Consider the following 11,626-nt stretch of genomic DNA (forward strand, 5'->3'; position numbering starts at 1 on the left):
CCGGCTGTGGCGGCTGCATTTTCGATGGAGGCGAAAATTCTGTAGGCCCGTGTGCTCAGAATTGGGCGCACGTTAAAGAACTACAGGTAGCCGAAATTTCCGGAGCCCTCCACTACGTCGTCTCTCATAATCATATGGTGATTTTGGGACATTTAACCCCCTATGTCAATCAATTAGATCTTAAGTAAAACGAACTGCCTTCTTTTCTTTCTTGCTTTCGGTCTTTCTAATATTGCAACTTGACGCTGGTTGATGCTCTTTGTTGAACCTCAATCGAGGACATCACTAGCAGCTGCTCTTGCTTGCATCGATTGGAGACCGATGACGGCTGAAACCGTTTTGTGTGGGATGCAGACCTGTAAAATCATCGTGAATGAAGGCGACGAAGTAGCACATGACATGACCGCAAAAATAACTTGTTTGTCTGCTAGAAGGTGCCCGTGCTCACAGCTCTTTGACTATTAGGCACCTTCTCGCGGTGATGTGTTCCTTGTAGATTCGTGTACAACTGCAACTTCAAAAGTATATTGCTGCCCCTGGGTAGTTTAGGGGTGCTTCAACGACGCATAGAATCATATTGTCAATCAGCTATGAACGCTTGCTTTCTTTATTTGAGAGCTGAAGATAGATTGCAGCGCAAGTGCAAAACTTTTCACTTCTGGAATTGTAGAACTGCTATATTATAGTTTCACTAAATCAATTTTCATGCGTGACAGTGGCACTCGTTTGCAAAGATGCGCATCGTACTGACGCAGCTCAGAGTGGAACTTCAGACCACCCTCCACGTGAGTGGATTTACAATGTTGATGTCAGCAAGTTGTCATAATCAATAAAATGTGCTTAATTTTAAAGTAAACAGGGGCTATAGGCTATTATGCAACATTATTAGCTGTGCAAATCACCCGTCTAGTAATAATACGGCGTCACTAATATTACGGACACCGCGTGTGGTTCCTCTTATCTCCTAAAACTGATCCCGTTTTGTCTACAGCGGGAGAAGTTAGCTAGCGACTATATTTCGCATGTTTTGCTTGGCCCAGGCAGGTGAAAAGGGTTTAAACAGCCTCGTATGTTTTAGGTATATATAGGCCATTTCGACCAAAGGAACGTTTGGTGCGAGTGTGACGAGATATTGTGAATAATACAAAAATGTACCGAACTTGTACAAATGAAGTAATCGAGGTGATATAAACGTGAATCTCTCTATGAAGAAGAGTGTTTTAAAGAAAACAGAACACACGCATTGCGTTAAAAAAATGACGGCAGATCCACGAGGTGAATGGTGATGAGATTGGGCAAAGCTCCTGGAAGTAATACCATGAAATTTTCTTCCGTTAATTCACCTGGCGATATGCGTGCTTCCTCGCCACTTCCCATTGTCGAACGTTTTCAAGATCTGCTTCGCGACGTTGACGTGTTGCCTCGGCCTCTCGTTCCCGTATGGAAGGATCTTGCCGACGCTGACGTGCCGCTGCAGCTTCTTGTTCACGTACGGCGGGATCTTGCCGACGCTGCCTTGCTGATGTGGCTTCTTGTTCCCGTACAGCAGGATCTTGGCGGCGACGTCGTGCAGCTTCCCGGCGCGCTTCTGCCTCGCGTGCTCACACTTCAGGGTCCTGTGTGCGAGCGCGCGCCGCCGCTGCCCTGCGCGCCCGCCTTTCGGCATCCTTATCCATACGAGCACACACCGACGGCAACGAGCATCGGCAACTACAAACCGCTATCGATATGGTTTTGATTATAAAACCATTGCTTTAGAAAACACCTGGCGCCTTTCTTTAAGCAGCTGGCGTCTTCTTTTAGATGCGGAGCATCTTATACTCGCGCCTTGTAGTGCGCCGTCCGCGTCGTCCGCGCCGTCCACACCGCTTCTCGAACATTCGACAGCTGACGCGCGCGCATGCGCCGTCGCCCACTCTTCCACCATCTGTGCATCCCTTCCTCCTCTACACACCGCGCGCGCTTCACTCCTCCACCATCTGTGCACGCTTCCTCCTCTACACACCGCGTTCGACATCTACAATTCTCCTGATTCTCCAATGGACGCGCATGTGGCGTCGCGCTTCGAGAACATTCAACAGCTGACAGTGCATGCGCCGTCGTGCTGTATATATACTCAAGGTCGGCGCTCGCTCGCTCAGTTGCCGCTCGTCGGTTGGTTTGTACGGCGCGTCGACGTCCAAGGTCGCGGCGAAATGAATTCCAACGAATCCACAAACACAATGATCGACGTCCCTTCGACCAGCGCCGCCCTTTCGCATACGTGTGTACGTGTTCACTCATTTAACACCCCCTCCTACAACCACGTTAACCAATTTAGCCATCGACCCAAGTAAGTCGCAATTTAACACCCCATTTCACAACCACGTTAGCCAATTTAGCCATCGACCCAAGTAAGTCGCACTTTAACACCCCGTTAACCAATTATATGGTCCGCATCCTCCTCAGTGTTCCCCCGAGGGAAGCTGCGGGCAATTTTTTTGTCTTGCTTTAGAAACATCTAGCGTCTTTTCGTTTTGCTTTTAGAAAACATCTGGCATCTTTCGTTGGTTTATTTCATCAATCAATGGCGTTTTGAATAAAAATTTTTATTGTTTAATCCCGCACAGGAGAAATCTGACCAGGCACTACCTTGGAGGTAAGAAATGGCTGCTACTGGGAATGAGAGGGAGCAGAAGTCGGCTTTTAACACTTCTACTTCTACTAACGTTTCCTACTGGAACTTGCCAATGGCTGCTAATGGGGAATGAGAGACATAAGAATTCGTCTTTTAGTTAACACGCACGCTGCAATTTTTTTTTGTTCAACAACGCACAGGAGAAATCTCCCACCGGCACCACCTTGGAGGTCAAAGCGTAAGACACACTATGACTACGACTACGACTACGAGGGACGAATTGGTGCCGCTATAAGAAGCTTCGCCTCTAAAAACTAAAAACAAAGCAATTTTCTCGTGATAGTAAGTCTAATTTCACAATCACGACAACACAACTCATTCAACGACGCGGCGCTTAGTAATCGAAACAACGCGGAAAAAGAGAACGGATCTGGACAAAAAAAAAAGTACAAATTACCGCACCAGGCGCCGTGAAGTCATACATTTTTAAGGCGTCCACTGGGCCCCACGTAGCTTCTTATTGATAAAAATGAAATACATATCTCATCTGTGTGTGCCATGGCCTAGACTACGAAGTTTCAGGAAAATTAACCAAAGGAATATTGCGACAGTAGGAAAGATAGGTTATGAAACGTCTGACGAGATGCACAGAAATTTCAGCGCGAAATTTAAGCACCTAACTTTAACCTTGAGTTTCTCGTCTAATAATAAATTTATTATCATGAACAATAAGACGCTAGAGTTCTCATAGCACACTTTATCAATTTACACCAGATAATTTTTTTAGTGCCCGTTAAGAAATCTATGCTGCCGAAGGTAATGTGTGCCTATGCTATTGAGCTTGATACTTCTTTAAAAGGAACATGCGCTTTCTATCACCATGGCGAAATATGTATGGCATGTACGTACATATAAAGAGAAAAGTTAGATTGTGCTAAAAGGCCTCAGAGAGAGCCAAGTTTCATAAGTTGCTTTCATGTGCTGGAGAAAAAATTATGAAAAGTTGTAAAAAGCTTTCTCGTCTCCGAGGAGATGTTAAGCAAACGACATACAAGAAAGGGAGCGGGGGGGGGGGTACTTCGTAGAAAGGCATTCAAGATTCATGCAGCTCGGCCGCCGAAAGATGCTTAAGGGATTGCGTATGGAAAGGGAATACGTGAAGATTGTTTTCTTGTTGCTGCATTACATATTATAGTAAACATGAACGGATTCTGGCACTAAGTTGCTGGAAGCAACTTTATAGAATGTGAAAGCCAGCATCACATATTAGTGCATAGTATAGGTTTAGGGTGAGCGATGCGTGCATTGCGCAATTTAACGAGAAGAGAACACAAATAAACAAGGCAGCGCGGATGCTTTCGTGTCTCGGCTTCTTTCGCCATTTACCCCTATAAGAGAAAAAAGGCGGAGAATATTTCCACATCGCTAGCTTTCTCATTATTCCGCGTTGAAAGCGATAACAGTGCTGCACCATTTACGCTACAGCGGTGTTCAGGTGTTGCGCATTACTTAAATTATCCGGTGGTGTTATAAGAAAAGGGGCTCTCCGGCCGCCTAACAGGAAGAAAGTCGATGGAAACGTGTTTTATTAGCGTTTATTCTTTTGCACGTCATAATCAGCTGTACTTTTGTAAAAGGGGCACAAAATGCAGCTAATGCAGCGTCAAGCTAGGTGACAGAATTACACAATGACACCCCTAGTGGACAGCGCTACCACTACTTCATCAGTTGGCAACAGGGAGAACAACCATGGAAACTTAGAGGGTTATTTAGGTATTCATCTAATGCTTCTCGAAGATGGCAGTCATCTTTTTTTTACTTCTTAGTTCATGTATTGATTCTGGCCACCTCCGCCGAACGTTTTCTACCGAAGGCGCATTTGCACTAGAGCGACACGATACCGATACTATAGCTTTGCCGACTGTTTATTGGAGCGTCTTTTGTTATGTATACGCATCTTATTGCTGTTTGGAAAGAGCACAACATTAATTGAAGAAGTAGGTGGACATGCGCTAATTTGAATCGGCGCATTTCATGAGAGTAATTAGGCTTTTTTCAAAGAAAGAATGGCTCGTCCCAATTTTGACATGCCTGCAATTTGCTCGCGCGCCAAGGCGTGCAGCAGGCTTTTACTACACCGATGAAAGCTCAGTACGCTGGCGAACGCGCTAAAACGCGCCATTACGCGTTTTCGTGGGCTGATGCTCACGTGCGTCAAATGCGGACACTCTCAACAGATCCAGTACAAACTGACTACTGCACCGCTGCTAGAAGAACAAACCTTATTTCAATGTGAGAGTCCGTAGTTAAACCCGGGTGGAGCCATTTGTAGAGCCCGGCAGTGGCTTGCCGGGCCTGGTCTTGGGTAACCAATTGGCCTCCAGTGCCAGCTCATAAATGCGTGCCTGCCAAAACCACGTTTTGTGTGTCGCCAACACACTACCAAACATAGAAGCAACATCCGAGATGCGGCACCACTTCTTCGTTTCTTTCACTGCACTTTTCTAGTACACTATACTATACTGCGACTTTTAACCATTGTTTTAACCACTTAACCACCGCGTCGGCAGTGAAAGAATAGGAAGCCATTGCGCCACTATGCCAAAAGTTTCCCGCCGACTATAATCAACCACCTCGGTTACCAGATGTACTTATTTCCTAACGTCTTCAAGTCGACAACTGGCTAACCTCCCTGTCCTTCCTCTTTCAATCCTCCTCCTCCTCTTCAAGTCGACGACAGCCACGCTGTTCTATATAACACAAAGTGTTGGACCGAGTGTGAGCACCTGCATCATAGCCGCACGTTTTTACTAGAGCAGGCAAGACTCGGCAACGTTCATTATACGCGCCTGCCTGAAACGCGACAGGATGGCCGTAATTAAGCGTCGGACTTCCACTTTTACTCTGTGCACCACTAGACTCAGTGAGGAAGTGGGATTCTGCAGCGTCGTTGCGACCTGTCATTTTCGCAGCACCTGTACTCGCCATCGCCTCTTCACTTTTCTCGCGCTGCCCCTAAATGCGCTAAGGATTGCTCACTGTAATCCCATCATTTCTAGATAACTCCAAATGTAACAAGGACTCCCTTCTCAACCACTTTTTGAATCAGTTCTGAAATTGTCAGTGCTGGCAATCCTCCCAGAATATACCATTACAAGGCTCAACTTGTTCATCTGTAGAACACCACTATATTTAGAAAACGCTGCTTGCTTTCTTCATACTTTGGTTTCATTAACTGGGGGCAATTGGCATGCCACAATTAGTGAAAGCTATAATTCGTTCTAGGTAAAGCCTGTCAGGACATACCCATCCACGTTGCGTCACCTGCTTGTTGTTCCTTTGGCGTACGCTCACTTACCTTATCGATAATTGCTGATGGCACTTAATATGAGAAGCAATACCTCTTCAGCAACACCGTGCGCTTTGCCATATCATCGATCTGCAAGACCGACATGTGCAGAGCGTGCTGGCTAGTGTTTGTAAGGGATAAATTGGTACAACTATATTATATGTCAGGCAAGGTTTAACGTGACCAGGATTTGGGAGAACGTGAAAGAACGTCAAGGCGTTGCCTCAACGCCGCCTTACGGGCTAGGCGGACTGCCTATAAAATTTGATGGCGACTGCTGTGCTGCAGAAGTGGCGGTCCACCTCGAAAATAGTGTTCGCGAAGTAACTGCCATTATTCCGATAAATATACACTCCCATATCATGTGCATCAGTGTTGCTGGTCCATCCTGGAACAACTGGCACTTGTCCTGATGTTTGTCTGGATATGTTAGTTTTAGATGGAATGCGTTAGAAAAGGTGTTCGTCTGGAACCTCTCCAGGCGATGACTTGCCTCTTGTTTTGGGTACTTGAGGGTCCCGTTTGCGTTAAAATCAAATAATAGGAAACAAAACACGAAGTTTTTTTTTGCCGAGTTGTATTAATTTCCACAACCACGAAATATTTCAGCACCCAGCGTGGTTTTGCACTGACTCCTGAATCGAAGGTATTGCAAACTTTCAGTATATTGGGTGCCTCTGGTGTTGGCCCACCTATTACCAAGCGATGATGTGCTGTGAGGACGTCGTCACGTGATGTCACATATGACGTCACTGTGGTGTCATTGCGACGTAATGATGAAGTCGCAAACTCTGACGATCTGTAGCATCATGATATCGTCATAGGGTGACATACTCGCATGATCATTTTCGCATCACTCGCGTTCCATGCCGACGCCTGTGTCTCGCGAAGTATCGTAGTGTTTACCCAAACCACGAAGACGCCGACGGGCAGTTTTCTGTTTCGATGAGGGATCTGAGGCCTTAATAAGATGCTGTAGTAGTTAAGAGAGCTGCTCACAAAGCGCCTTGTATAGTAAAATGGCCTCTATCTCTTTTTAGCTTACAGGGCCTCAGTTATTTTAACGGTGACCTGCCGTCAAGCTTATGAATGGCCCATTCTGAGACTTCTAAATAAATGATCGAGAAGCTGTATTAGATTTAGACATTATCTTCTCCAACATAAATGGGCTAAATGCATGAAGAAGTAAGTCTCAAACGTTTTTGTGTCATGCTGAGTGTCGCAGAAATGGGTTGAAGAATCACAAAAGAAGACAGGAGTGGTGACGCAAAATTGACCCTTAAGCCCAACTTTATGACAAGCTAAGTAAGGAGGTGTTTCAGTCAGCCATAACTTTTTCCGTGTTACCCTCGAAACAAATTTTGCTGCGTGAGCTCTGAATGAATACATGAATGCAGGAACGCTCAAAGAATCATAACACTTGGTCTAATTTTTTGCCCTATATATTCTCTGAACCTACAAAAATAATAGCGATACAGTTAACAGCTCCCAAGCAGCTTTGGCGCATGGTCAGCACCACAAAGATATCTTTTTTTTTGCACTGCCTAGTGCATGTTTATATTTTCCATCACAAATTCATATAGATTCCAAGCAAACCCAAATTATGAGTCTGTCCCACGGGCTCATCACCCCAGCTGTTAAACAAACGCTTCGGCTAATAAATAATATATACCAGTTATAATTTCTAGATATCTTATCTGTAGGATCTTTTTTTTCTTTGTTTTTGCGCAGTTCATCTCTATAAGCAACGAAGGCAAGAGCGCTCCACGCCGGTTCTTCAACATCGATGGTTTCGCAAACATTTTTTTGTTATCCTGGGAATATTGGTGTATCAAGATCTCCAGAATATTGATAACGTATTTAATATTGAACGTGAACAGTAACTCATTATTCTTGGGATTACAATAAGTCGCTTTTCTTGACCATAAGGTATAATATTGGACCAGTTTATTTCACTAATATTAATAGATATCGTGTCAATGCGAGACAGACAAAAAAATCTTGCGGATCCTCGCAAGTTATTTGTGGAATACATACAATGCTGTGAGGTTGATAGCAACTTTTATAAGTAATTGTGGAATGCGTTTTTTTGTGTTATTGTTATGCACAAATTACCATTTCTCGAATTTATATACGCTTGTACTTTTTGAGACCTTGCCGTTTCATTACGTATTTTTTGGGTGTTTCTTTTCACTGTGAACCCTCGTCCCTTCTTGCTTTATTTCTTTGTTCCCTCTTGTTTTGACACCCTACTGCGAACTTGTACAACGTAGCGAAGTGCAGGGAAGGAAGAAATTGGCCCCGTATCTGCATGTAATCTGCAAACGTCGTCGAAAGACGATAGTCTTGCGTGTGGAGAGAGTGAACAAAACATTTATTTGATGTTCTGCGCTAGAAATTCAGTGAATGGTATTCCGGAGGCACTGCGTTAGAGGGCCTTGAGCGTGCAGCGGAGGCGAACGAGCGCATCAAGTCACGTCACACGTGAGACATGAGCGCCATGTGGCAGTGTCTTTTGGAAAACAAAACGCGTGGCCCTGAGACGTGCGTGCGCGCCCGTCTCAGAAGTGATAAGTTGTAGAACGCAAGGCGATGGGTAGGGGGCACCACCATGTCTTCTTAGCAAAGCGTTGGAAACACTCTCCTTTTCGTGAAAGCGTTGCATGGTCAGTGCAGCGTTATGAGCGCTATGGTCCTTAGAATTACTTATGTATGCATTTTATAGTAAAACACGAACATGCAGAATATATACGTGTTGTTATGCTGCCTCGGATATGCGAAATAATTGCTTTTTAATTGACAATCGCACACGTATGAACCCTGATTCTTGTGCAACATTGGTGAGCGCTGCCGAAAGGGTCGGCTGTTCGGAATATCTGCTGGTGCTGTTTAAAGTACCCGGTTCGCGGTAACAGTGGGCAAACAGACAAATGTACAGACATACAGACCAAAGTTTTTGCGTCGAAGGTCTCCAAGAAAGACTATCGTGTTTAAAAAGTTGACAGATCCTATGTATTATGGGAATTGATATTATGTGAATCATGCGGAGGGAAGGTGACTGTGGCATATTCTTTTTTCTTAAGCGAAACGTTACAAAACGACCCTGAAAGTGTATAGAAACATCTGTAGGGACAATTGGTGAACAGTCGTATGCGTTTCATGAAATGAGTTGTTCACAGATGTGTAACAATGCCAACAAAAGCGTGGGTATTACCAACACCTCTAGTGGTGTAGCACTTGTGCTTGCTAGGGTGGTGTTCATGGACACTGCTACTCTGCCCTACTTCAGTGGCTGGCGCTCACCTTCAATTAACGTTAACCCAGTGTGACGCCTGTGCCGTAGGCGTCCTTATATATTGTTTTTAAATTTAGACAGCCAGCATTGCCATCACAGTTGACGTTTCAATAACATTACGCCTGCCTATAGGGTCTTTTCGCAAAGTAGTTTTGAGTCCTGACGTGGCTACGTGGTAAAATATATGAATGCCGCGCAGAATGCTTGGGTTGGATTCTAACTGGGATCCTGATATTTATTATTTGTGGACTATAAAGTTCCACCATCCATCCACTCGTCTGGTTATCGCTACCTGTTCTTGGGCAGATGTAGACTGTCGAAATCCTCTGGCACATACCCACTCAAGGTATACGAGTATGTGTTAAACATATCTGACAGAGAGAGTTTGAGGACGTACCCAACAGCATAGTGACAGTATTCATGTCATGACCACTGAGTCATCTTCTTTAAGTCATTCGTGAAATTACGGAGGTGATCAGGAAATCAAGCAGTCGCAGACAGACAGACAGGCAGGCAGACAGACAGACAGACAGACAGAAAAACAGATACAGACAGACAGACAAACAGATACAGAAAGACATATAGATAGATAGATAGATAGATAGATAGATAGATAGATAGATAGGTAGATAGATAGATAGGTAGATAGATAGATAGATAGATAGGCAGATAGATAGATAGATAGATAGATAGATAGACAGATAGATAGATAGATAGATAGATAGATAGATAGATAGATAGATAGATAGATAGATAGATAGATAGATAGATAGATAGATAGATAGATAGATAGATAGATAGATAGATAGGCTAAATGTGCCTGCAATACGCAATGAAGTGCTTGGCCTTTCATATATATACACTGCAACAGATGGCCAAAGCACAAGCAGTCAATACGAGCCGAGCGATCAACTCCAGACGGGAACAGCAAACAGAGCGTAAAACTAGACCGGATCAATCGAAAGGTCAGCACCCACAGTTTCCATCTCGCTCTGTGCCAGTAAATGTCACAGCGAAGGAAATGTAGATCGCGACACGTGGGCTGACGACTCTTGCAGGCTACATACATCTTGGCGTGTGAGTCTGGTTGTTTGTGGAGAACACCTTGTTACTAGGTGAAGTCGTCTGTCACTACCTGTCTATAGAACTAGTATACCTATGCTTTTGAAACCGTATGAAAGAAATATAAAAAGTAATTGCAACATTCTGATACTTGAATAGTGGGGCAAAATGCGTTAGAGGTAATATTGTAAGCATGCACCAAACGACTGCGTCAACACGCCGGACATGGGAAGTTTGAAGTGGATCACCGCTTCAAGTTCTCTAAGAAAAAATAAATTTTTGACTGTCCAACCTCGAAGTTTTACAAATTGCTCGAACTTCAGCAAAGTTTCATTCTTTACAATATAGTTACGAAACCCATTGTGGTGGTTGTATTTAGACTGCATTTGACCACTTCGGCATATTTTGATAGGCACCTGTATCTAAGCGCTTGTGTATTTTCGCCTTGCCACCACCCTTGCGAGAGAGGTGATCATGGTCATTTTAGTTTCTTTGTTTATTTCATTTAGCTGGACAAGTTATACGCTGAAGGGAAGCGATGTAACAAAGGGTCATGGTAATTCGGTATGAATCATTTCTATTGACCACTGCGATGTTGTGAGGATATCTTGAAGTATTCCATTTCCGCGTGGCTTACCGCAAGGTTACAGTCTGATGACCAAAGCAGTAGTGTGGTAGATATATTCGACATGCTCAATACCAACCATCAGTCATAAAGGGCACTGCAAACTTGCCGTGTGATATTAATATGACAACAACCTGAACATGAACGTCAACTTGCAAGGGCTAGCGAATGAAGACACTGTTTGAGCTCATTGGGAGGTAAACTGTTGATTGATTGATTGATTTGTGGGGTTTAACGTCCCAAAACCACCATTTGATTATGAGAGACGCCGTAGTGGAGGGCTCCGGAAATTTTGACCACCTGGGGTTCTTTAACGTGCACCCAAATCTGAGTACACGGGCCTACAACATTTCCGCCTCCATCGGAAATGCAGCCGCCGCAGGCGGGAATCGAACCCGCGACCTGCGGGTCAGCAGCCGAGTACCTTAGCCACTAGACCACCGCGGCGGGGCGGGAGGTAAACTGTGACATACAATCAATTTTCAAAGCTTCTGGTTGCAAGCGCACTGCGACACGCACCATTATGTCTCGTAGATGAAGCTAACAAAAAAAAAGTACCTAACCGAGACGATGTGAGGTGCCTGAGGACTAATACTCATTACATTATCGCGGCAGTAAACGAAGCTTCTTACGCAACATTGAAAATTACATTCTTCAATAGCTGACACACTCACGAGA

The 11,626-nt window shown here is 44.5% G+C and overlaps 1 non-coding gene across 1 annotated transcript; it reads right to left on the reverse strand.

Moving 5' to 3' along the window:
- Positions 1-11,322: 11,322 nt before the first annotated feature.
- Positions 11,323-11,395, reverse strand: TRNAS-GCU (transfer RNA serine (anticodon GCU)). Its single transcript has one exon. It is a non-coding gene; the product is annotated as a tRNA-Ser (tRNA).
- Between the last annotated feature and the right edge of the window lie 231 nt (positions 11,396-11,626).

Source organism: Rhipicephalus microplus, chromosome 10 (genome assembly GCF_043290135.1).
Source record: "Rhipicephalus microplus isolate Deutch F79 chromosome 10, USDA_Rmic, whole genome shotgun sequence".
Taxonomy (NCBI): domain Eukaryota; kingdom Metazoa; phylum Arthropoda; class Arachnida; order Ixodida; family Ixodidae; genus Rhipicephalus; species Rhipicephalus microplus.